Below are 24,384 nucleotides of genomic sequence, written 5' to 3' on the forward strand. Positions count from 1 at the left end.
ACGTGCATCACGCTGAAGCCTATATGAATCAGATTGTAAGTCAGTCTTCTCTCTAGCTCAAGATTTTGCGAACATGTTATCAGTGAACAATAAAAGCAAAGGACACAGTGCAACAAATGGAAAATCCACGTCTCCTTCTTTTCCTTGCCGTGCGCACTGCACTGTCACAGTCTGCACTTCTGACTGGAACTAAGAAGGTGTCTTCCGTTTGTGAAAGAACCAGCGCAAATCGCGCGTGGCGCGGCGTCCTTCAAAACGACACAAGTGAGCTCCACATGAGCCGATTTTGACAATCGATGGCTCAAAATTTTCAGTAGGAGATGCTCCATACTTTGACCGAAGCGAATTTCGCCAAAACGATCCTAGAGGTGGGACACGTTTACCGAGTTTGAGGGTGTTATTTGAGGTCTAAATTGCGAAAATCAAAATATCCTTCGGTGAATCCCTTTGCCCACATCTGAACTCGGTACCTGCAAAATCTCAGCCTGCTAGAGAGAACTGTGGCTCACTTGCGTGGATTTGAACAGGCCAGAGTCGACGCGAAGTACGGCAAGATTCCCTCACGGTGACTTCATGTGCACCATCTAACGACATGGCGTCCTTTCATGCGGTTTACCGCACGGATTTATGAAGTCAGACATATTCCGATTTATTTGCATCAATCGCACAAAATTAGGTACATTTCTCTTGTAAACCCTGTCAGTTTGAGAATTTAGACAAACACCGAACAAATTTTAGCCGCGACGAGGATCGGGAGGAATCCATCATTATTATTAATTTTACATAGCTACTACCATCACGTCGACCGAGTGAAGATCGAAAATAATAATGGAGTGGAGAGAGGAAGACCTGAACTAGAGTGCTTGAGTCAGTTGAGAGACTATGTAGTGTCACATGAGAATTGCTTCGTTAGGAAGGCTCTACTTTTGAATGGAGAAGCCCAACGTCGCTGATTTGCATCGCCGTTTTCAAGCGCTGATCTGCAGTCGGAATGTTTTTGTAAATTATTCGTAGTTGTGGACGTGGATGGATTCAGCGCTCTGTTCTCTCAGCAAGCCTACTCAGTCCAACACGAAGGACTTCCATGAGCGAAACAACGTGCTCCTCGAGCAAGTGCAGCTCGGGGTAATATGGCCAATGCCACGGGAGACCACCTCGTGCCTGCATAAGGCCAAGAATTCATGGCAAGACATCTTTGATGAGCGCCTTCGACTTCAAGGACGCAATATATCTCCTCAGTAGTAACTGCAGCGCTCTTGCTGAAAATATCACTGCAAGCATGCACTAGGCATGATTTAGTGAAGAGCTACTTGTACTAGCGATTGGAGATTTGGTGTTGGCTTCCAGGGCTGGGCATATCTGCTCCATCATGGTAACTGGTGCGTTTGTCAAGGCAGTGCAGTTTCTGCTGCTGTTTCACAAGCCATATGCGCATATGCGCAGTGAGTAGGAATTTGTTGTATGATAGCTGAGGATCACCAGCCTTCATGGACAAACCTATATTGGGACTGGTTGCTGAACAGTGCACACCTAAATCTCTCAGCAAGCTCTCTTGCTCAGCTGGTGACGAACACTATATACCCGCTGCTTTGGGCTTGCAGCCCCGTCTCTCGACCGTAGACCGATCGAAAGGCTGTCACGGTCCTGTGACCATCGGCGTACAGTTGACGCTGATGGGGCATCGGATAAAGTGCTGGCGTCAGTAATTGTCTGGTATACCTGGAATCTACATCTACAGCTGGTTTTGACTTCCAGCCATCCTTCGTTAGTTATGCTTGTGACTATCATGCCAGCAAGTCGATCAGCAGCATCACCTCGCATCTTTGATGGTGAGGCCTGCAAAACGTCACCGACCAGTGACGATGCTCAAAAGGGCACCCTACCAGAGCTGGCGCAGTGTATGGTGCAGTCTTTCATGAATCCATGAACTATGCTGTTTGGCTGCTGTAGCTCTGACGCTTGCGTGTGTGCCTTACATTAAGGGCAGCGGGCCGTCTGCTCTAGCCATTTGCCAATGCATGCACGGCTGAACGTCTACCAGCAAGCTGCAAACACTTCTCTCCCTACCACACTGTGACATAGTGGACATTGTGCGTGTGTTGTTGCATTCCTATCTGAACTGAACTGTTCTGGATGCAGAGATTTACCCACTAAGCCCTAGAGAAATATGAATAAATACTATACTACTACTATTACTAAACTTGGTATGCGGGTGTGACGCGCTGCTGCTCATCAGATTCGGTCCATGCGACGCTCGTGTTTTTAGTTTTGTTATTTTGTCTGCCTTTTTTGAATTCGTAAACCGAACAGACTAAACTATCCAGTGATCAGGTACTGGTGTGGTGGGGCGAGGTTTTGTTGGTGATGCTGCTGTCAGTGGTGGCGGCGTGCATGTGCTCGTGCTTGCGGGCGATGGCCCGCGTTTTCTCCCATGCCGCAAGTTTGTCTTGCGTTTGTGTTCTGCATTTGGACTTCCTGCCAGGCTTGGGGTTGCATTTCAAACAGTTTGTCCCACTGTGTGGCTCCCAGTCTTTGAGCGGTGTACATCCACCTCTAGAGCTCCAGAGAATGTTGGGCCCCTGGCAGTAACAGTGCATTCCATGGCCAATTTTCAAGTGTGGCAAAAATGTTCAGGGTGTATTTGGTTTCATCCACATTGAGATGAAACACTGCCAAAATGGATTCAGTATGATCTGCCACACGATACTTCGTCTGTCCACTCCTTGACGCGAATTTCTCCCCTCCAATACGACAACACGACGACAGGAAGCTAACATGAGCCTCCATTTCTGAACAAAATTACGTCTCTAACATGGCCACGAAAAGCTACAGTTATGCACGTCAAGCTTAGGACTACACGAAATCGAAAGGCTAGGACATCGAGGTATACTAGAAAATTGTCTGCGAGGCGGAGAAAATTCGCTGACGAGGTTGGCGAGCCCTTGAAATCGAGCGACGATCCAAAAATAATTGCACCCACGTCGAGAAAGAAACCATGCGTAGCGCGTGGGTAACCCAAGAAGATCGCTCGAGCGGCGGCACAGTCGAAGGCAAGGCCAGTCCAAGCTCTAAACTCTATCGAATGACCTGGCAAACACCCGTGGTTTCGGTTGACCTTGCCCGTTTGAGATGGAAGTCGAGCGAAATTGCAAACATACGACTAGGCCAGATCGCGTAAAAAATGAAAAAGATTAAAATTTGGCCGCCATATTTAATGAACGCGCATCGCATGCATGGGACAGCCGTGCCCTGTTCATGGTGTGACACATGTCACGTGAACCAAAATGGCGCCCACGTGTTTCTGTACAAGTACTAGCCCTTATTTGAAATTTTGACTGGACTTGACCTGACATATGAGTCGACAGGTCTTCTCAGCAGTGCCAGTCTATGCGAGTATGCGGTCTTGCAGCAGTCAAATTCGATGGCAGGTTGCACACTACAGCACTACCGTACCCGTTTATGAACTCAAGGATAAAGTGCAGGTCCCTGGCCCTTGTGCTCAGAATCCTTCAATAGAACAAGTATGTGGCTTTTCGCTGTGCGCCGAACTTATCAGTCAGTCACCTTTTTCTCTGTACAGAACGTAGTTTCTCTTCGCTTTCTGAGTTTTGGCACTTGATCGCACCATCTACAGTGTAACCTTCGCAGGTCAATTGAGAACGAAAGATCCTAGCTAGAACTTACTTAGAAGTCACTGTTACTGCAACAGGTATAAGCTCAAGGCGCTGCATAAGCGCATAGCGATCGCTGTCAGTACTTCTGACCCAAGCAGTTACGAACCGGAACGCCATCCAAGATTGTTCAAGCCACTGGTAAGCCCTATTCCGTACATCATGAAAATGTGACCAAATTCAACAATCGAAGGGTCTAGGTGGTAGAGAAAACTCTCAGCTATCGCCTCGAACAGGTCCGAAGATAGCCTTAATTCGCCCTAATTTCATTGGATCCTCATCCCGTTTGAGTGAGCGCCGATCGTGTTGTCGTCTCGCGCTAGAAACTAGACGAGTCTTGAGTGCACCAGACTCTTGCGCGTCTTGAGGCAAACGAAGACTAAAGCCAAAAAAAAGGAGGGATTTTCCCAGTTTTATGACAGGCGGCACGTGCCAGGACCGGCGCGGCGCGAAGTCACGGCAGGGTAAGCTTCTACTCGAAAAAAGAACAGTTCCGAGCTAGATTCAGTGAAATGGCTACAGGAGACCGATTTCGTCTCGGCTCTGGAGCTGGACTCGCGTTTGGAGCGCGTTGTGGCGGACAATGAATATTGCTCTTGGCGAGTTTGGGCTCATTGTAGCCGTGCAGCAGTACTTTTGCCAACACCCTCGTGACGATGCAGATATGTGGCTTTATTACTGTAGTTGACGTTGATTTAGCGACTTTGGCAAGTTTGAGTCGTGTCAAGAAGTCAGGCACGATTCATTACTAGGCAGTAGTGGAACGTGAGTGGTAATCTTTGCCGATTTGTGAGGGTATCCTGGATTCGGTTTGCAGCGCTGTGGAAATGTCTTGCTGTGGACGTCCCAGCACTGGATGTCAAAGAACTTTATTGAACATCCATGATAATGTGATCGCAAAGATGATTGAAGAAAAATCCAAAGTCAAACCCAGGCAGTTATTAGCAGTCACTGCTATCAAAGCAGATCATTCATGATTTGTAATAGCGCAACTTGGAAAGCCGGCCAAAATTACAGACCATCTCTACTTGTAAAGTAGGTCGATATTAACCGGAAGGTGCGTCTACAAAGACCGTAGACGGCACTCATCCAGGAATGACAGGAATAACAGGAATGACGAAGCCCAGCACTGGATGTTGTATCAAAGGTACGACCTCGTAGCACGCCCTAAACCTAAAATAATTCGAAAATTGACTTGGGTCTGTGGCAGTCTGTGAGAGAACGCCCACTCGTGCTCTTGTGACATATTCTAGGGCCACGTTGAGGGGCCCTATCCCACCACCCATGGCTGCTTGTGGACTTATTTTAGGTTTGGATCCCGCGCACGGACAAAATGGGCAAGAAAATGTGAAAAAAAATTGTAAATGCATTAATTTGGCTCCTGGGTGACTCGCACACCGTGGCACCATGCCGGAATTTTTAGTTGTTCCGGCCTGGAAAGCCTGTCAGTGAAGCGCAAGAACTTTTTAAATCATGTCCAGTGGGTTAGCATAGTGGCAGGAGTGTGTGGTAACAAATTCACTCAAATCCATTGAGAGACACCAAAGTTACGGTCAATTGAATGCCATATGATATTTACGACTAGGCTGCTACCTTAAAAGGAGACCACTTGCTAATTATTTTTAAACAGAGATCACGTTTTGAAGGTCCCTTTAAGTGGTCGTCTTTGACAGGTTTCACTGCACATGTACACTGTATTCTGTTCTATAATATTATTGTACTTACTATTGTACAGGTTGAGTGAACTGGCACATCGGACATTGAGCTCAGCAATATGGGCACTCCTTTCGAAGCATTACTCATCGAGAGGAACAATCGCCTGGAGAAACAACTCGTGCTCCAGTGTCGGGAGATCATGGAGAAAGATGCCATCATCGGACAGCTGCTTGATCGGCTAGGGGCACGATGTCTATCCTACGGTCTCCGGACAGGTATGACAAACCGCATACTGTGTACCAGGGACCACTAATGTTTTAGTACTGGAAACCTTTATTTGACAGAACCCGAAAATAAAATAGCGAAAAAGAAGCAAAGCAAGTATAAGTAGGTATTCTTTCGAGGAGTGTTCATATGGAATACGCATCGATTCGTTCTTTAGAATATTCGTTTCACCCCTACTTACAGTAAGGAGTCCGTCACTGTGTGTGTGTGTGTGTGCGTGTGTGCGTGCGTGTGCGTGTGTGTGTGTGTGTGCGTGTGTGTGTGTGTTTGTGTGTGTTTGTGTGTGTGTGTGTGAGTGTGCGCTATACATAAATGTATAAGAGAAAATCTGTGGGTGTGTAGTATCCCTGCCCGACCAATATGGAAGCAGTACGGAACTAATACGGAGCTTGCCTGATGTATATTTAGTGTATCTCCGTATGTAAGCGTACGTCGTCTGCTGCATAAAAGCGGCTGCGCATTTCTGTTTTGATGAAGAGAAGATTAGATTAGATTGGATAGCAATGAAAGCTAACTCGAAGAATAAGGATTCAGCCTCTAGGTGAGCACCGGAGAGAAAGTCAGTTATTTTGCCGTTCCTTCTTTCATTAACGATTATATCTCAGGTGTGTACCTGAAAGTAGAATAAAAGTAATTGTTGTTGATTTCACCGCGCCTACCACTCGGCTACCCATTACATTGGTGGCAGCGGTGTAGTTTTAAATAAAACAACGTGATTCGACCCCAGACCCCCATGGCTCAACCCACTGCAGCTCCCTGCGACGAATCAAGGGAGGGTATTCCCCAAGACCAGCAGCGTTTGATTTTCCCCGGCACGCAGTCGGAAGCAGGAGCCCACTCTTCACTTTGGTACTTCGCCTCCGTGGTGGAATGCAGATTTTCGTCAACACTCTTCCTGGCTAGACCATCACTCTTTACGTCACGCAAAGCGATGCTATCGACAATGTGAAGACCACGATTCAAGACGAGGAGGGAGGTCATTTGTCTGACGCCGAGCTAGCCGCTCTGAGTGACCGGCTCAACCAAGATGAAGATAAAACGTGGCCTGCTCTCCGCCGTAGCTCCAGCCGCCGCCGTGGTTACTAACGCTGATTCCAGGTATGGCATTTTCTTTCCTGTCTTCCTTCAGTCTACCTGTTCTCTTCAGTCTTCCTTTATGCGAGTGTGTGAATCCAGTTTAGTTTGGTAGGCGTCTGATCATGGTGAGCCACGGCTTACCCAGCTAACGTGGGACAATGTGTGTGACAACGCCCCTTATAGGTATAGTGTATTCAGTTCGGTTTTTGACCTGCGATGTTCCTGGCGGGTTGTGCCAGCGTTGTGCAGCAAGAGTGCTGTGGATTTTCAGGTCCAATTTGGAGAACAGTTCTTTCCCCTTTTGACCCCGTGAGATCGTGTGAACCTGGTGTGCTTCTACTTTATGATTTGTTATCAGTTCATTTCTTCTGTCTACTCTAAACGTTATCATTTCCGATATAATTTGCCATCTTCCGGTTGACGCTGTGTTCGTAACTCTTCACTAATTTTTTGAAAACCACGAGGGCGTGATAATCTGTAGGAAGGGAGGGTGTAGTATCCCTGCCCGACCAATATGGAAGCAGTACGGAACTAATACGGAGCTTGCCTGATGTATATTTAGTGTATCTCCGTATGTAAGCGTACGTCGTCTGCTGCATAAAAGCGGCTGCGCATTTCTGTTTTGATGAAGAGAAGATTAGATTAGATTGGATAGCAATGAAAGCTAACTCGAAGAATAAGGATTCAGCCTCTAGGTGAGCACCGGAGAGAAAGTCAGTTATTTTGCCGTTCCTTCTTTCATTAACGATTATATCTCAGGTGTGTACCTGAAAGTAGAATAAAAGTAATTGTTGTTGATTTCACCGCGCCTACCACTCGGCTACCCATTACAGGTGCACATCCAGTGCATTTGCAGATTGGCGTGCTGCTCTTGCGACGGGTGTATACATGGTACATGGCGCGCGTGCGCGCCCGCGCGCGTGTGTGTTTGTGTGTGTGTGTATTTACAGGTCAAATCATAGCTGAATGCACGGAGTCACCTGAAAAGCATCAAGCACCAGTGTGCTATGCTCTGCATTCAACACCGATGGAAAAGCATCCTGATGAGTCTACAGCTCCGCCTGGGCCGCCACTTCCCGTACAGGAGACATCTGTGAAGCCAGGCTACGGCTAGCAACCTGTAACACTCTCAACATACATGTACATGTACATTGTACATTATCCTGGAGTTAATGTTCAGTATGGTATATTGTACATTATCCTGGAGTGAATGTTCAGTATGGTATATTGTACATTATCCTGGAGTTAATGTTCAGCATGGTATATTGTACATTATCTTGGAGTGAATGTTCAGTATGGTATATTGTACGATTTACATGTACAATGTGCAAGTACAAAGTCTTGTTCCTGTATGTGTGCACATGTACATGTACATGTACAGTGTATGTTCGCAGCGGAAAATTTATAATGTTCAGTTTCTTTTCCCTTTGGCCCATTTCCTTTTTTTGAAGACGATTATTAAGATGTACATGTATAATGTAGATTAGTTTAGGTGTCCTTGCAGCATCGCTAGATTAGAGTTCACTTCATCGCTGACAGATCAAACCCACTGCAAGCCCCTTCCCGCAAGCGCGTAAACACACGCACACACATATACATACATGTACACACACCACACAAAAACACACACACACAGACACACACACAGACGCACACACACACACCACACAACAACACACACACACAACAAACACACACACGCACACACTCACACACACAAACACACACATACATGTACATGTTCATGTACACACACATCCGCCCATGTATAAACATGCACATGATTGTATACGTTTTCGCACACAAACACACAGGCATGCACGCACCTAGTCCCCATTTTTGCCTGCACATTCTTGTGGAGTAATTCTGGGTTAAAAAAAAACTCAAAATGTTAACACATGTTTCGGTACACGTATCCTAATTCATAACATTGTAGAACGATGAGAAAAGTTTTTTTGTTTGAACGTTCTAATATCTCTTTCGTTAAAAAACTTTGAATCGCAATGATAAGACCTTTGTCAGTTTGTCTCCAAATCCCTCATACATGTACAAAATTAATACATAATATTCTACAGTGTGTATGGCATTTCTAGTTTTTCAAGATTTCTACTGAAAACATTCGTCGTTCTTTTCCTCAGAACATTTGCAATTGTTTCGCCTAGGATGTGTAAGGTTTCGCTCAGTGGTAGAGATGAAGATGACGTAATGTAAAATTTATTTCAAGGATTCCCCAGTCAGCGGCCGTTTAGGCGTATCGAGGGGGTCTCCACTTCTGTACAGTTGAGAGAATGCAAAGACTGTGATCAGAGCAGGTGAAAATAGCAAGTTATTATAACACGAAGAATAGGACAACTATGGTCAAGGAGGAAGAGCTAAGGGTAAATTTATAGTAAAGAGAAAAAGGACAAGTCAGTGTCATGCATTGTTATCGCATGAGCTGATTGTTTAGTAACTGGTGGTGTTAGTGGACATTACAGCGTAACTTGTAGTTTCTTGGTCCTTTTTTTCTTTACTATAAATAGAACAATTAGTAAGAACTAGGGTATTTGATATTCACTGATGTGAGCAGATCAATGAGGAAAACAAGGATTATCAGTGAATACCTTTGCAGTTGAATTGAAACGTAGTCATCCTTTTATGCAGATTTCCTTTAAACTCAGCAATATAATTATTATGATGGAGGTTATGTTAGGAGCCAGATAGTTATGATCCGGAACTACTCCGAGAGGCAAAGTTGGCACCTCTTGCTGATGTTGCTGTAGGCTCGTGCTCGTTCCGAAATGCTCCTCTGGATCGAGTATTCTTCCTGTCTCTTCTTCAATTTCCAGACATACATGCACTTGGATAGCTCGATACTCTTCCTTCTCGGCTCGTGGTTGAATGAGCACTTGTGGTTTTCGTACCGGGTCTTGAATGTCGGCTGTGTTCCTCGGATAGAGAAACATGCCTCAACAAGAGAAGTGAGCTCATCTCGAAGTGCAGGCATGCCAACAAATAATTCTCCCTCGCATACTAGACTGGGGTCACATGATGAGAATATATTTGATGTGTCTTGTGGTGGTGCGTGCTAGATGGGTTCCAATGGAACATGCGTACACACACACATGTTCACACATGTACACCTCACCTCATCTCACCTCAAACCTACCCATCGAAGAAGCAATGATAGCGAACTGCTACATGTATGTTAGATATAGCAACTAGTGCTGGGATTACACCATTCAACAGCTTGCAAGGCTTATGAATTGACCGCCACTAATTCTAGCCTGGTATCCACCACACAGCTGATTGAAGTGGCTTTTTCTGGCCATGTTGTGAAGAAGCATAGGTATGTGCATGATGGGGGAGAGAAGGACAGTGCTTTCACGCTTGTGTATGCGTGCATGCGTGCGTGAGAGAGAGAAATATAGATAGAGTGATTGATAGATTGCAGCAAGGACTTCAGACACTTTGTAGATAGATAGATAGATAGATAGATAGATAAAAACCAGCTCTACCACTCGGTATTGAGCACTCTCTTGGACAGCCTGGAACCTCTCTGTTTTATAGATAGATAGATAGATAGAGAGAGAGAGAGAGAGAGAGAGAGAGAGAGAGAGAGAGAGAGAGAGAGAGAGAGAAAGATACAGAGAGAGAGAGAGAGAGAGAGAGAGAGAGAGAGAGAGAGAGAGAGAGAGAGAGAGAGAGAGAGAGAGAGAGAGAGAGAGAGAGAGAGAGAGAGAGAGAGAGAGAGAGAGAGAGAGAGAGAGAGAGAGAGAGAGAGAGAGAGAGAGAGAGAGAGAGAGAGAGAGAGAGAGAGAGAGAGAGAGAGAGAGAGAGAGAGAGAGAGCCCGGATAGAGAGAGCCCGGAGAGAGAGAGAGAGAGCCCGGAGAGAGAGAGAGAGAGCCCGGAGAGAGAGCCCGGAGAGAGAGAGAGAGAGAGAGAGAGAGAGAGAGAGAGAGAGAGAGAGAGAGAGAGAGAGAGAGAGAGAGAGAGAGAGAGAGAGAGAGAGAGAGAGACAGACAGACAGACAGACGGAGACAGACAGAGAGAGAGAGAGAGTTACAGAGAGAGAGAGTTACAGAGAGACAGAGTTGCACGGCTTGGCACACCAATGGCTTGGTTGTATCAGTGTGAGAGAAAAGGAGACAGAGATATGCTGGTATTGAGACAGATATCAGATCAGGACAGAAGCATGCAGCGCCAAGGCAGACGGTCATTCACCAGACGTTTGAGAAATACTAATTACTTTGAAGTATTTATGAACTAATAATTCCTCTCCTAAACACACGCACACGCACTCACACACTGTCATAGAGCACAACACAAACTCACATATCGTGCACTTGAGCTACTATCATACAGGCCATCAATATCAGCCCACAGTACATGTACATGTGAGTTGATAATCCACTGATTAATAATCGTATTCGGGGAGGGACATCACCATTGGCAAGCTCGCTTGCACGGAAAAATAGCCTGTGCATGCCGGCTGACACACAACGTGTGCACACGTGTGTCAACGCGGGAACATGCGCATGTGCACTGGCACGCACTCCCTCACAATAACACTGATACGCACACGCAGTTGCCATGGTACACCACAGAGCCATAGCGCACAATGAGTACATGAGAGTTTCATGTACTCTTGCATGTACTAGTAAGCCCCCCCCCCCCCCCACACACATACACACACACTCGGACGCACTTCCTCGCACGCAAGTGTGACGCACACCAAGACAATCAACCCGTACCTCGACTGGATGAGTTTTAAAGACGACGAACTTTTGCTTGGAATACTAGTACCGGATTCCAACACATGACTTAGTAGCCGAATCTGCTAATATAATTATTAATATTATCAATATTGATATATGCAATGATGGTATACGACGGTGATTGAACCAAGATAAAACGTGATGGAAATGCCAATGATATTATTTGCATTGCATACTTCACTGTCTTCAGTAGATTGAATGTGTGTCCACAATGTGACGTAGATCGTGTATGGTGCGGAACTCAGGTACATTGTATATGCCTCAAGGAAAACGACGATATCAGTGCATTCAAGTTTCAAGATCAAGGCTAAGACGGGAAAGACGCACATGGCAAATGCAGACGAGAGAAAGTCAACGGAACTTCTCACGCTCCGGGATACAGGATAAAAATGATGAGTGAATGAGGACCGTGAATTATTCAAGTCAGTCACCCGTTATAGCGGCTGGCATGGCACGAGCCTCAAATGGACCAGAATTGCAAATAATTCACGTGTGAATCAGGCAGTGAATAGTGAACCTGCCTAAGATGTACACTAAATGTTGGGTGAAGGCCAGTATCAATCTTACTTTTCAGCCGCATTGATGCGCAGCGGTTGCCTTGGATCGCAGTAAGTACGTTGTGTGATTGCCGCAGCGCTTCGAGTTGGCACACACTGACTTGCACATGCGACGAAGCGGTCGGCCGGGGCAGTTCAGGTATGCAAGCTGATTCTCGCGGGTCCACCACGATGCAGGCATTCCTTCGATGATGTGGAACTCAGTTGCACGCTGCGGCGCGTTAGTTATCTGTCTGTAGTGAATTCTCGGCTCCTTTTCTTTACACACCTTACGCAGCTCTTCCTTTGATGTGGAACTGTCTGCTTGCCAGTTTCTCGCACGAAGATCTGGCACGGATGGACTGTTATGCTTCCCTACCGAGAAGGCTAGCGGGTAATGGAATGGCTTGGAGACCAGACGAAAGCGACAGTGCCAAGTGGCCGTGCTGCCTGAGACTGTGCATGGGCCAGCGGGCACCTTCAGGAATATTGTGCCATTGATGCACGGGTTGTCAGTGGAGGCAAGCTTACCCAGAAAATGGGGCACGCTTCTGGCATTGGCTGTTTTCACATTAAAATCGGACTTCATCTGAAGAAACTTATACGCTTTTCGTCCAGTCTTCGCATAGATTGCAACAGCTTCATATCTATTGACCATATCATTATGTTCAGGTAATTTCAGGACATACAGCTGACTACGCTCTAGAGACGAGCAGCCTGGAGAAAACGTAACGTTCCCTTTCTTGTTTATTCTCAGAACGCACGGCATATCCGGAGCATTCAAAACAACTGGGATGCCTTCGTGTCTTTTCTTATGGTGATCACGGCCTGGGGGAACCAGTAGCTCAGTCTGCATGCGGTGCGCTGGAGCTGATCCACGAAGCTTTCCATTGGCATTGGAATCCGCCAGGCTTTCGTTCGGATCTACTATTATAACCATCTCATTGGAAGAGGATCGGCCTGATCGCAGCGGAGTGCCGGGTGTCGCATCTGCACCACCTGATAAACATGTGGCCACCAGCAGCACCAGTATTCTCACAGACACAGAGACGAACTCAGCATTGCTGCCACCCTGTGATATGCACCGACTGTCTGAAGGGTTTGGACGGGCTGGAGTCGTGTTGGCCACACGGACAGCAGCAGTGGATACAATGTCAATGGGGCTTGGCTTCATCCCGCCGGTATGCGCGTAAATGCAGTTAGAAAGACTGTATCAACACTCACAATACTAGAGAGTGTGGGGAGTGATGTCTGAAACGTATTACAGATTTTGTTTGGAGAATCGCAACAGAAAACGAAGGCTAAGTTGCTGAATGTCTCTCAGTAGCACACTCACTGTATGAACTGGTTTAAAACAAGACGAAGAGCTTTTATTGTGTTTTGGCTGAATGAACTCAACTGAAGGCAGTACATCGAGTGGCTTCCATTTTTATAATCTGTATTGCAGGGTTTTGGACAAATGGGGACGGATCTACCAGGTAGACGGACAGCATGGTATTCCCGATGACCGTAGCTGAGGTCATGCCACCAGGAATTACGCACTGCAACCCCAGCTCCCATGCATAAGACTGCGAATCACCAATTGATCAGAGGAGTTAACACAGATGTGAGACTAGGGGAATTTGGAATCCCCACCTGTGACTCAGGACTACCCTGAGTCCAGTTCAGTTCATCTTTCACATCGCGCACAACAGCTTTTAGGGGATACGTACACAGTTCAAAAGGGTGGTGCGTTATAGCACGACGATGGATATGCATACAACGATTACTTCAACCAGGGAGTCGTAAAATACCGGTATTTTAGGACTCCCTGCTTCAACATTTGTACGTAAGCCGTATATAAAATATAAAAAATATTCGACGGGCTCGTGCACCGGGCAGTACGCAGTACGGTTGTCAAAATGACAGCATGCAGAGAAGCAGGTTAGAAACACGTCTGATAGGTGATTTCTCGACTTTGACGGCCTGCCAGTAAACAGAATAGCCTCAACGGACTTGACTGAATGGATTTCATGCATAGTAGTGAGTGTTGGCCAGTGTCATTGCTGGGACGGAGTAAATTTCACCCTGCCGAGGCCCCAGTTTCATCAGCCTGTGCACAGCTTGCTGGACCGTGCTTACGGAGGTTGTGGCACAGTCCAGTATTGGGCCTTTGAAACTCGGAAAACAGCGTTTTGGCCTGTGTGCCCGGCTACATTGTACATGCACTGTCCGTGCACGCTGTTTTCGTGAACGTAGAAATGACTCACACCAAATACAGGCACTGCACTGTTGGTTAGGATAGATTTGGATTTGGAAGAGAAACACATGAACGCACACTACCTTCCACTCTCCCAGAGTTGTTGGCATAAGACTCGTGCCGCACGTATCATTTAATGCAGAGTATATTGAGGAGACATTTGAATTACTGAAGTAGGGCGTACTGCCCTTTCTATAAAATGGGAGTAACTTAGAATGAGAATATGTCACAGTAGGTTCAGTACGACGGGGACCCAGGAGAAAGAAAGAAGAGCTAGGAGAATAAGAAAGAGAAGAAAGACGCGTGCGACCATAATCGTCGTACACACACACACACACACACACACTCTCTCTCTCTCTCTCTCTCTCTCTCTCTCTCTCTGTCTCTTTCTCTCTCTCCCTCCCTCTCTCCCTCTCTCCCTCCCTCTCTCTTTCTCTCTCTCTCTCTCTCTCTCTCTCTCTCTTTCTCTCTCCCTTTCTTTCTCTCTCTATCTATCTATCTATCTATCTCTCTCGCTCTCTTGCTCTCCCTCCCGACCCACTCTTGGTGCGTCTAGGTGGCCATCAAGTCGGACTCTTGGTGCGTCTAGGTGGCCATCAAGTCGAGACCCTAGGTCGGCGGAGCTCCCTAGACCTCACCACCACTGCCACGATTCAGGTTGTGCGTGCTTCCCCTAGCTGCATTTCATGATTGGCATTTAAGTGGTCTTTGTAAAAAATTAAAAAAAATGCATCGACGAGGCGCCAGGCGCGAACTGATGGTGGTGAGAAGGGGAGCTCTGTGCCAGAACTTTGCAGCTTAGAGAGCGTGTGTGGGCAGGCGCGTGTTTACCGCCATATTGCCAGGTGTGTCTTTACCACCATATTTATCAACCATAAGTACAGCTGCAGTGGTGTCTTCAACTTCATTCTCCCGTGTCAAGCTCCCTATGAAGACATCCAAGAAGAAGATTGCCTGATGAGTCCAGCGGGGACGAAATGTACGTCGCAATCGAGCTATGTCGTTGCTGTGTCATCTTCTATGTGCATTGCGCTACTTGATGTACCAGCCTCCTATGTCGGATACCGCCAACCATGCATCGACGAGGTGCCAGGCGCGAACTGATGGTGGTGGTGGTGGTGAGAAGGGGAGCTTTGCGCCAGAACTTTGCAGCTTAGAGAGCGTGTATGCCGTGGTCCACCACTCGCAGTAGAGTATTCCCATCCTTTATTGCTGAACCCACAAATACTTGTGATACAGATTGTAAACCATTCGAGGTAGAAGAGAAAGCCATTAAAAATAGAAGAAAAAGAAAAATGAAAAAAAGGTTATTGTACCATGCCAGACGGCTATTATTAAAGGGGAAGTGCATCGATTTTTCAAGTAGGGCTCAGATGAAAGACAATTGGATATCGGTTCCGATGGTATATCTCTCGCTTGCGTACGGCAAGGTAAACTTGCCATATCGCCGATTTCCTTATCCCGTTTCCATGGCTACTACAGGTGATGACGCACATTCTGCTTAGCTCCGTGAGAGAGAAGGTCGATCACTGAAGAATTGTGTCATTTTCAGTTGTCTTCTTGTATTCACGAAGTGAAAGAAGTACTGTGTTCAAGGCTGTTAGTGCCGTGAACTGTTCATTAGTAGTCCTCTCCGTTGTGTACTGGGACGTGACACCGACAGGGGAAAGCTGGAGTGCGGAGACGTTAGCTGGCAAGCGAAAATCGTGACGAACCAAGTACTGAAATCTTGGTTGGGACAAATCAAACATTTACCTCAACCAAGGACCATGCCGTTTGCTCTTTCCACTTCGTGAAGATGGATGCGCTGCCTGCTGGAGACTCTCCTATCTCTCGTAACATCTTCTGAAGCCAGGTGAGACGACGAGTAGTGGAGATTAGCGAACGGAATAATGTCGTATGTTTTGAAATTTTTGCTGAACATATCTCAGGAGAGATGGCATGTATGAACTTAGTCCATGTGAACGCAATCAGCCCATGAACTAACCCATGAACAAATGCTTTCCTTGCAGACGTGCATGTGTCTATCCAATCTACACGTAGAGATCATTCCATGCCCTCAGTGAATGGCCTATTTATATATTATTTGTCCATACACTTCATCTGCATGTTGTCTCTACGGAGAAGGGTATTGTTCATTTCAAATGAAGAAGTTCGGGCAATAGATGCTTTCCTCTGGTACAATTCTGTTGACCTGATGTTCTTTCTAGCTTCATGGGTAGCTTAGGTGAGGTATCATCACCATCATGTTTACATGAGGGTCAAACACTGCACCGTTCTTTGTCGTGACATGACATAAGTTATTGTAAGTGCTCGCAGACTCCATACGTTCCAGCAACACCTAGCATGGTTTTCCGTGAACGTTGTGGGTGAACAAATTCCTGTCCAACATATTTATACAGACATGCCAGCACACAAAATGCACCATACACACACTTGCCCTGCCCTGTCGAGTCACTGCCACGTGGGCCCGGAGGGGCAGTGGAGAGAGAATGGGAGAACGCCGCCCCATGGCGCCCGGAACACAAAAACAAGAGTTTGTCTACGTAGGGAGCAACACACATACATATACATACACCACACACACACACACACACACACACACACACACACACACACACACACACACACACACACACACACACACACACACACACACACACACACAAATGAGAGTTCGGGTCATCTGCCACGAGACTGACGTACGGCCGGGGAGAGCTTCAGCAGCGGTGTCTATTCCTGCCCTGGACCGAACGGAAGCAGCGGTCGCAGGACACACAATATTCACCACAACACGGCTCCACTGTCGTTGGGGGCTGAGCCACACACTTGTGACGAGCAAGAACGCCACAGCTAAGAAAGCAACGGCCACAGCGATCACACTGGCATGCTCCACGCTGCTCCTGCACACACACTCTCTCTCTCTCTCTCTCTCTCACACATACACACACACACACACACACACACACACACACACGTGCGCACATACTGCAAGAACGAAAGAGAGCATGAGTGTCAGATTCTTGCATAGGAAGTGTTTATCAGCACACACTTATACATACACATGCAGGCACTCAACGACCAACTATGCATCATGCCGTATGTTCGTCAAACACAAGATTGCAATACCAAAGAACAACATAAACAAGATCACTTACTTCGTTCTCCTCCAAGTGTGTCCTCCCCAGCCAGGCCATCTCCTGCATTTCCCTAGGCGGAATGTAGCCTACGAAATGGTTTCTCTAGACTTGGAGAAGATGCTTCGTATTCGCCATCTCTCCTGAGAAATGTTCAGCAAAATTTCAAAACATACGACATTATTTCGTTCGCTAATCTCCGCTACTCGTCGTCTCACCTGGCTTCAGAAGATGTTACGAGAGATAGGAGAGTCTCCAGCAGGCAGCGCATCCATCTTCACGAAGTGGAAAGAGCAAACGGCATGGTCCTTGGTTGAGGTAAATGCTGAACGTTTGATTTGTCCCAACCAAGATTTCAGCACTTGGTTCGTCACGATTTTCGCTTGCCAGCTAACGTCTCCGCACTCCAGCTTTCCCCTATCCAATTGTCTTTCATCTGAGCCCTACTTGAAAAATCGATGCACTTCCCCTGTAAAGGGGAAGTGCATCGATTTTTCGAGTATGGTCCAGAAGAAAGACAATTTGATATCGGTTCGAATGGCATATCTCTCGCTTCCATACGATAAGCCAAACTTGCCAAATCGCCAATTGGATACGCACGTTGCCATAGCGACCAGCGCAGTGATGACGTACGAACGGCTTAGCTCCACCACAGAGAAGGTCGATCACTGCAGAATTTGGTCATTTTCAATTGGTTTATTGTATTTACGAAGTGAAAGAAGGGCTGTGTTCAATGCTGTTAGTGCAGCGAATTGTTTGTTAGTAGTCCTCTCGGTTGTGTACTGGGACGTGACACCGACAGGAGAAAGCTGGAGTGCGGAGACAGCCGCAGACAAGCGAAAATAGTGACGAACAAAATGCTGAAATCTTGGTTGTGACAAATCAGACGTTAAGCATTTCCCCCAACCAAGGACTTTGCCGTTTGCTCTTTCCACTTCCTCAAGATGAATGTGATGCTTCCTGGCGACTCTCCTATCTCTCGTAACATCTTCTGAAGCCAGGTTAGACGACGGGTGGTGGAGATTGACGAATGAAATAATGTCGTAGGTTTGAAAGTTCGCTGAAAATGTCTCATGAGAGATGGCTAATTCCAAGCATCTTGTCCTATAGGAAACCATTTCCAAGGCACAGTCAGCCTAGGGAAATGCATGAGAAGGGCGATGAATACATGTAGTTCACGGCACTAACAGCATCGGACACAGCACTTCTTTCACATCGTGAATACAATAAGACAATTGAAAATGACCAAGTTCTGCAGTGATCGACCTTCTCTGTGGAGGAGCTAAGCCTTTCATACATGTAGGTCATCACTGCGCTGGTCGCTATGGCAACGTGAGCATACAATTGGCGTTTTGGCAAGTTTGGCTTATCGTATGGAAGCGAGAGATATGCCATTCGAACCGATATCAAATTGTCTTTCTTCTGGACCCTACTCGAAAAATCGATGCACTTCCCCTTTAAGTCATATACCAATTGTAGTACATGACGTAGTAGTCACGCACCTACAAATTACTTTGCAGGATAATATTTAAATTGCCTAGCATGCCTACAAATCCGCAGAGCATGCCAATATTCTTGAAGTTTGTGCGCACGGGAGTCGGGACCGTTTTTTCTGTCTTCTTCCTCTTTTGCTTTACAGGAAAAGGACATGATACTTCAATGAGAGTGTGGTAGCCTGGTAGGTCGAAACCTCAAGCGACTTCGTTGTGTATCATGCTGTCCTCCTGGCCAGGATCTAGGAGCCTTTTTGTTGTCGGTACTACTACTAGTACTAGTAGTAGTAAGAAAAAATGAACTCTGCATGACTTGGATGGTGAGCCAATAATAAGGCCAAAACAAAAAATAGATTTGTTTCCGGTCGGCAACCCCTCAAAAAGGAGACTCGGTCGGCCGGAATGAAACTTTTTTTGAATATTTTTTTGGTTCCTCAATCGTTGTGGCATTGATGGACAGGAGCACCTACACATGTACATTGTACATATATCATGGCAAGGATCAATGTCAAATTGACTGACTCACTGTTCTTGTACAGCATGTGTTCCTGTTTTCGTACATCCTGAGAAAGCAGACAGTTCGAGTCCTTCCAGCTCCGTTATTCTAGCTCGTATCAACCCCGGAGGTTTACGAACCGACAGCTGAGAATCTCTGCTACCTTTTAGGTGTTTCGATTGTGGAATTCGGTTGAGATTTGACTGAGTTATGACTCGTTTAGTGCACTTGCACACATGGCATTGCCACCGTTTGCATACATTTGGGACGAAAAAAAGTTTCAGAATTTGGGAAAAAGTGGCCCGGTCGGGCGACCGGAAACAAGGTCATTATTTGTTTTGGCCTAATAATAATAATACCGGTAAAATTAAATGTCGAGAAAGTGACAAGGTGTTATTGATTACAGTCAGTACAATCATCATGTACATGTACATGCAGTGCTGCCAAACCGTCCGATTTTTCGGACAGTGTCCGATTTTTGAAGGCTCTTCCGAAAACCGGTCCGAAAAGGGAAATGTCCGAAAAGTAGCCAGAACAGTACTTTCCTATTCAGAAGTCCTGTATTTTCACTTTTCAGCGCAACTGAAGGCACAAATCACTGTCATTTTCAGCGCAACTGAAGGCACAAATCACTGTCATGTGCTTCTAAAAAGGCTAGCGCTTGGCGGTGGAAGTGCAAAGTACGAGGGCATGTACACTGTACAGTGTGTGACCACACTCATGCACTACCGGGATTACAAAATTCAGGCATGGCAACCAATTACTTCGGTGTGCAAGATCGGTTACCGTGACAACGGAGCGAATTTTCATGGTATTTTGGGCGGTATTTTGAATTCTCCGGAAAAAAATTGCTGAGGAGAAAAATTCGCACTATGTGGCCAGCCTCGGCGATGAAGCATTGAAGGGTGTCCGATTTTGGGCGAAAATTATTTGGCAGCACTGTAACATGTACAGTGGTCCCTCTATAATCCGGCACCATTTGTGCCACGGAAATCTGCTGGATTAGGGAGGGTGCTGGATTAACAAATCTGATCTACTGCTGCAATGTGCATGAAGAGGACATTTGGCTACTGAAAATTGTGCTGGTTTATCGAGGGTGCTGGATTATAAAGTGCCGGATTAGAGAGGGACGACTGTACATGTACGAGTTAGTGAGTGCGTTCGATTACACACTTGAATCGATTCATGAATCCATTCGCATGCATTCAAGTCGTTCGATTTCATGTCATGAGCCCTGGAATCGATTCGGAATCCATTCCCTCTATTCACATGGGGTGATGTGAATAGCGCGAATCGATTCATGAATCGATTCGTGAATCGATTCGCGCGTGTAATCGAACGCACTCAGTATGCGTCTATGACTATGACTATGAGTCTGACTGTCCACCAATAACAAGCAGTTGGCTGTGGCTGCACTGCCTGCACAGTACTGTACTCTGTAGCCGTACAGGCCGGCTGCACGGGCCGTGAAGTGCTGAACTGACTGTTCAGAGCAGGGAGTCGTATCCCTGGTTCAGAGTGTTCTGGCAGATATATCCAGATATCTGGTGCCTCAGCTCACTGACTGTTCTGGAAAGGTCTATCAATATATTAATAGACCTTTCCAGAACAGTCAGTGAGCTGAGGCACCAGCCTTACCTATCACTCGACTCTATGACATAATCATTGACCATTGACAGATCTACGTAGATCTTTTATTTTTAGACATACATGTATACACGTATTTGTATTTTGTATTTTTATTTGTAGTACACGTCCACGTACTGTACAAATCTGTCTGTGACACGGCCTTCTTCCAGGGCAAGTCATCGGGGTTACGTCGGTAGATCTGTGCTCATTGTAACTACCACTAGCACTAGTACTCTAGCTCTCTTTTCTACTCTAGTACTAGTCAGTACATGTAGTCTAGAACTAATACTTAGTAGAAGACTAGATGCAGACTAGTAGTACTAGTACTAGTAGTAGATTATTTTCCCCTTTTCGGACAAATCTACTTGTACTTGTTTTAGCTGTCTTGCGCTCATAATCATAATCATCGCGCTGCGAGTTTGAGCGCAGATCGATGGTAAAAATGTGCTAGTGGTAGTAGTAGTGGTAGATTTATGCAGATCCTGGACGCGTTGCCAGTATCGTAACCGTGTCGTGAGTGGATATGCCGGGCCTTAGCGGCCTTGTCCTTGACGCGTTTCAGACCAGCCTCGAGTGAAACTCGTTCCCGCTCCAGGCAGCCGGAACGTGATAGCTGAGGGCAGCGGCAAGAGACAACATTATTTTGCTCGTCTCTTCGCTCTGTCTGTTTGAATTATTCGTTTTTAGCACGGTACCGGTACCGGATCGGGAGCGACAAGTACTGAAAGATGATGGACTCAACAAGGCAGCGCTCTGGGCGCAACCAGCCTCTCTCTGTTTCCAGCATCGAAGGTAACGCTCCTCACTATTTCGTGTGTAGATCGTCGGGTGTCATTATGGACAATGTATGGTTCATGTTGTGCGAAGCGAGAGAAAGCACTCTCAGCGCTTTCCTGAAACTAGCCTCGAGGCAGCTGGAGTAACTCCTGAGTCCTGGGAAGACCCTCAGACTCAGCCCAAGTAGGCCTACAGTGCTGTTCAAAGAAATCCGATCACGCGAATCAAGTAGTTAGCGCCCTGCGCCAGTTCGCATCCCAGTGCAAACAGTAGTACCACTAGTGGTAGTGTTCGCAAGTCTAGACTCTGTAGAGGCTGGAGTTGGACAGCTCCCGGTGTGGCATTCGCTGGTTTGATCGGATTTCATGGAGCAGCACGATTAGTATAGTATAGTATAGGTGGTTCTATGCTACAGTAGAAATATTTTGCCAGTGGATTCCAAGAGCGCCGCCATCTACTAGTGTTACCAAGAGTACATAAGCCCCCAAGAGTGTACAACTCCTGATAACCTTTCTATGGGGTTCGCCAACCGCGAAAACTCACATCACGCAGTGCAGCATCGCAGTTGTACTTTTCCAGCCCGTTTCTAGCGGGCAGCGGAGTAATAAAAAAAGCACTTTCTGACAGAAACTCACTGCGTGTATGCAAATCCCCAGCATGATCATGGCAGATATTCGGATTGCGCGCACGCTATCCTTCGTTTGTACGTAGGACGAAACGTACCTGAGACACGTGATGTGAGGTTTCGCCGTCGGAGACCCCATATGCAGAAATGCACACTCTTGGGGGGGGGGGGGGGGGGGGTTCTAATTGTACTCTTGGGGGGGGGGGGGGTCTATTTATACTCTTGGTATTACTACATGTACACTCAACATTGCCATGTGCAGTGCTGGCCATTGCCATGTGCAGTGCTGGACAAAGAAATCCAACACCTCATGAATAAAATAGCGTTGCCTGGAGGCTACGCGGCCCTAGCACTACACACACTGGCCCTAGCACTACACATACTGGTCCTAGCATTACACACACTGGCCCTAGCACTACACATACTGGTCCTAGCACTACACATACTGGCCCTAGCACTACACACACTGGCCCTAGCACTACACCCACTGGCCCTAGCACTACACCCACTGGTCCGTGCACTCTGACGCGGCCCTAGCACTACACATACTGGTCCGTGCACTCTGACGCGGCCCTAGCACTACACCCACTGGTCCGTGCACTCTGATGCGGCCCTAGCACTACACCCACTGGCCCGTGCACTCTGACGCGGCCCTAGCACTGCGCACACTGGTCCGTGCACTCTAACGCGGCCCTAGCTCTACCACCCACTGGTCCGTGCACTCTAACGCGGCCCTAGCACTACACCCACTGGTCCGTGCACTCTAACACGGCCCTAGCTCTACACCCACTGGTCCGTGCACTCTAACGCGGCCCCTAGCTCTACACCCACTGGTCCGTGCACTCTAACGCGGCCCTAGCTCTACACCCACTGGTCCGTGCACTCTGACTACTTTATTCATGAGCTCGGATTTCTTCGACCAGCACTGTGCGTGGCCGAAAGAGCACGTTCGTCTGGTACAGAACTAGAACAGGATCACTCGGAGCACGCATGTTCGCCTGACCTGCACTGGATACCGAGCGAACAGAACATACTCTGGCTACTCCAGGTCTTGAGTTGAGATGGTGCGGGCCAAAGCAGTTTTGCTTTTGCTGCTGCTAACCTGTTCGTTTTCAGATTCTGACGTAATGTTTTTCAATGTCCCGCATAATCGAGAAAGGATGAACTGAGGCGCCATGAATTCCATGTCAACGTCGCAGAAGCTGTTCCGCGTGCACCGCTCGCGTTGCTCCATGTGCATGCTCTGCTCTCAGAGCACTGCCGGCCAACACGCAGTTAGACTCAGTCTTGCGTACAGCTGTGAACAGTTTGAGTTGCTAAGGCGAGCTATGGTGACTAATTGTTCTCGCTATTTGATACATCGCTGCCGGGCGTGTTTCTGCTCAATGCGCGTCTCTCACACTACAGCTTACCCCCCCCCCCCCCCCCCCGCCCCTCTCACACTACAGTTTACCCCCCGCCCCTCTCATACTATAGTTCCCCCCCCCCCCCCCGCCCCTCTCATCCTATAGTTCCCCCCCCCCCCCCCGCCCCTCTCATACTATAGTTCCCCCGCCCCTCTCACACTACAGTTTACCCCCCCCCCCGCCCCTCTCACACTACAGTTTACCACCCCCCCCCCCCCCCCCGCCCCTCTCATCCTATAGTTCCCCCCCCCCCCCGCCCCCCGCCCCTCTCATACTATAGTTTACGCACCGCACTTTTCATACTATAGTTGTCAGAAAACCCACGGCGCTATACCCCAGAACAACTCCATGACTATTCCGGCCACGGCCAGCTAAAACAGGCCCTTCAGTGAAATTTTTCCAAAAATTGTATTCCAGAAAATTGTCACTTTGCTCGCCAGCTGCTTGAACTAGACTCGCAAACAAGTATGATAAGAGAGTTCCTTGTTTGAAGCCTAAAAATTGTACAGAATTTGTTTCTCTTTCCAACTCCCTCAAGCTGACGGATCTCTCTCTCTCTCTCTCTCTCTCTCTCTCTCTCTCTCTCTCTCTCTCTCTCT

General features: G+C 47.2%; 1 long non-coding RNA gene across 1 annotated transcript; it reads left to right on the forward strand.

Annotated features, from left to right (window-relative positions):
* Positions 1-3,613: 3,613 nt before the first annotated feature.
* LOC135811878 (uncharacterized) lies at positions 3,614-8,829 on the forward strand. The gene is made up of 3 exons (XR_010552713.1): positions 3,614-3,812; positions 5,407-5,602; positions 7,640-8,829. It is a non-coding gene; the product is annotated as an uncharacterized LOC135811878 (long non-coding RNA).
* Positions 8,830-24,384: the final 15,555 nt, after the last annotated feature.

Source organism: Sycon ciliatum, chromosome 3 (assembly GCF_964019385.1).
Source record: "Sycon ciliatum chromosome 3, ocSycCili1.1, whole genome shotgun sequence".
Lineage (NCBI taxonomy): Eukaryota > Metazoa > Porifera > Calcarea > Leucosolenida > Sycettidae > Sycon > Sycon ciliatum.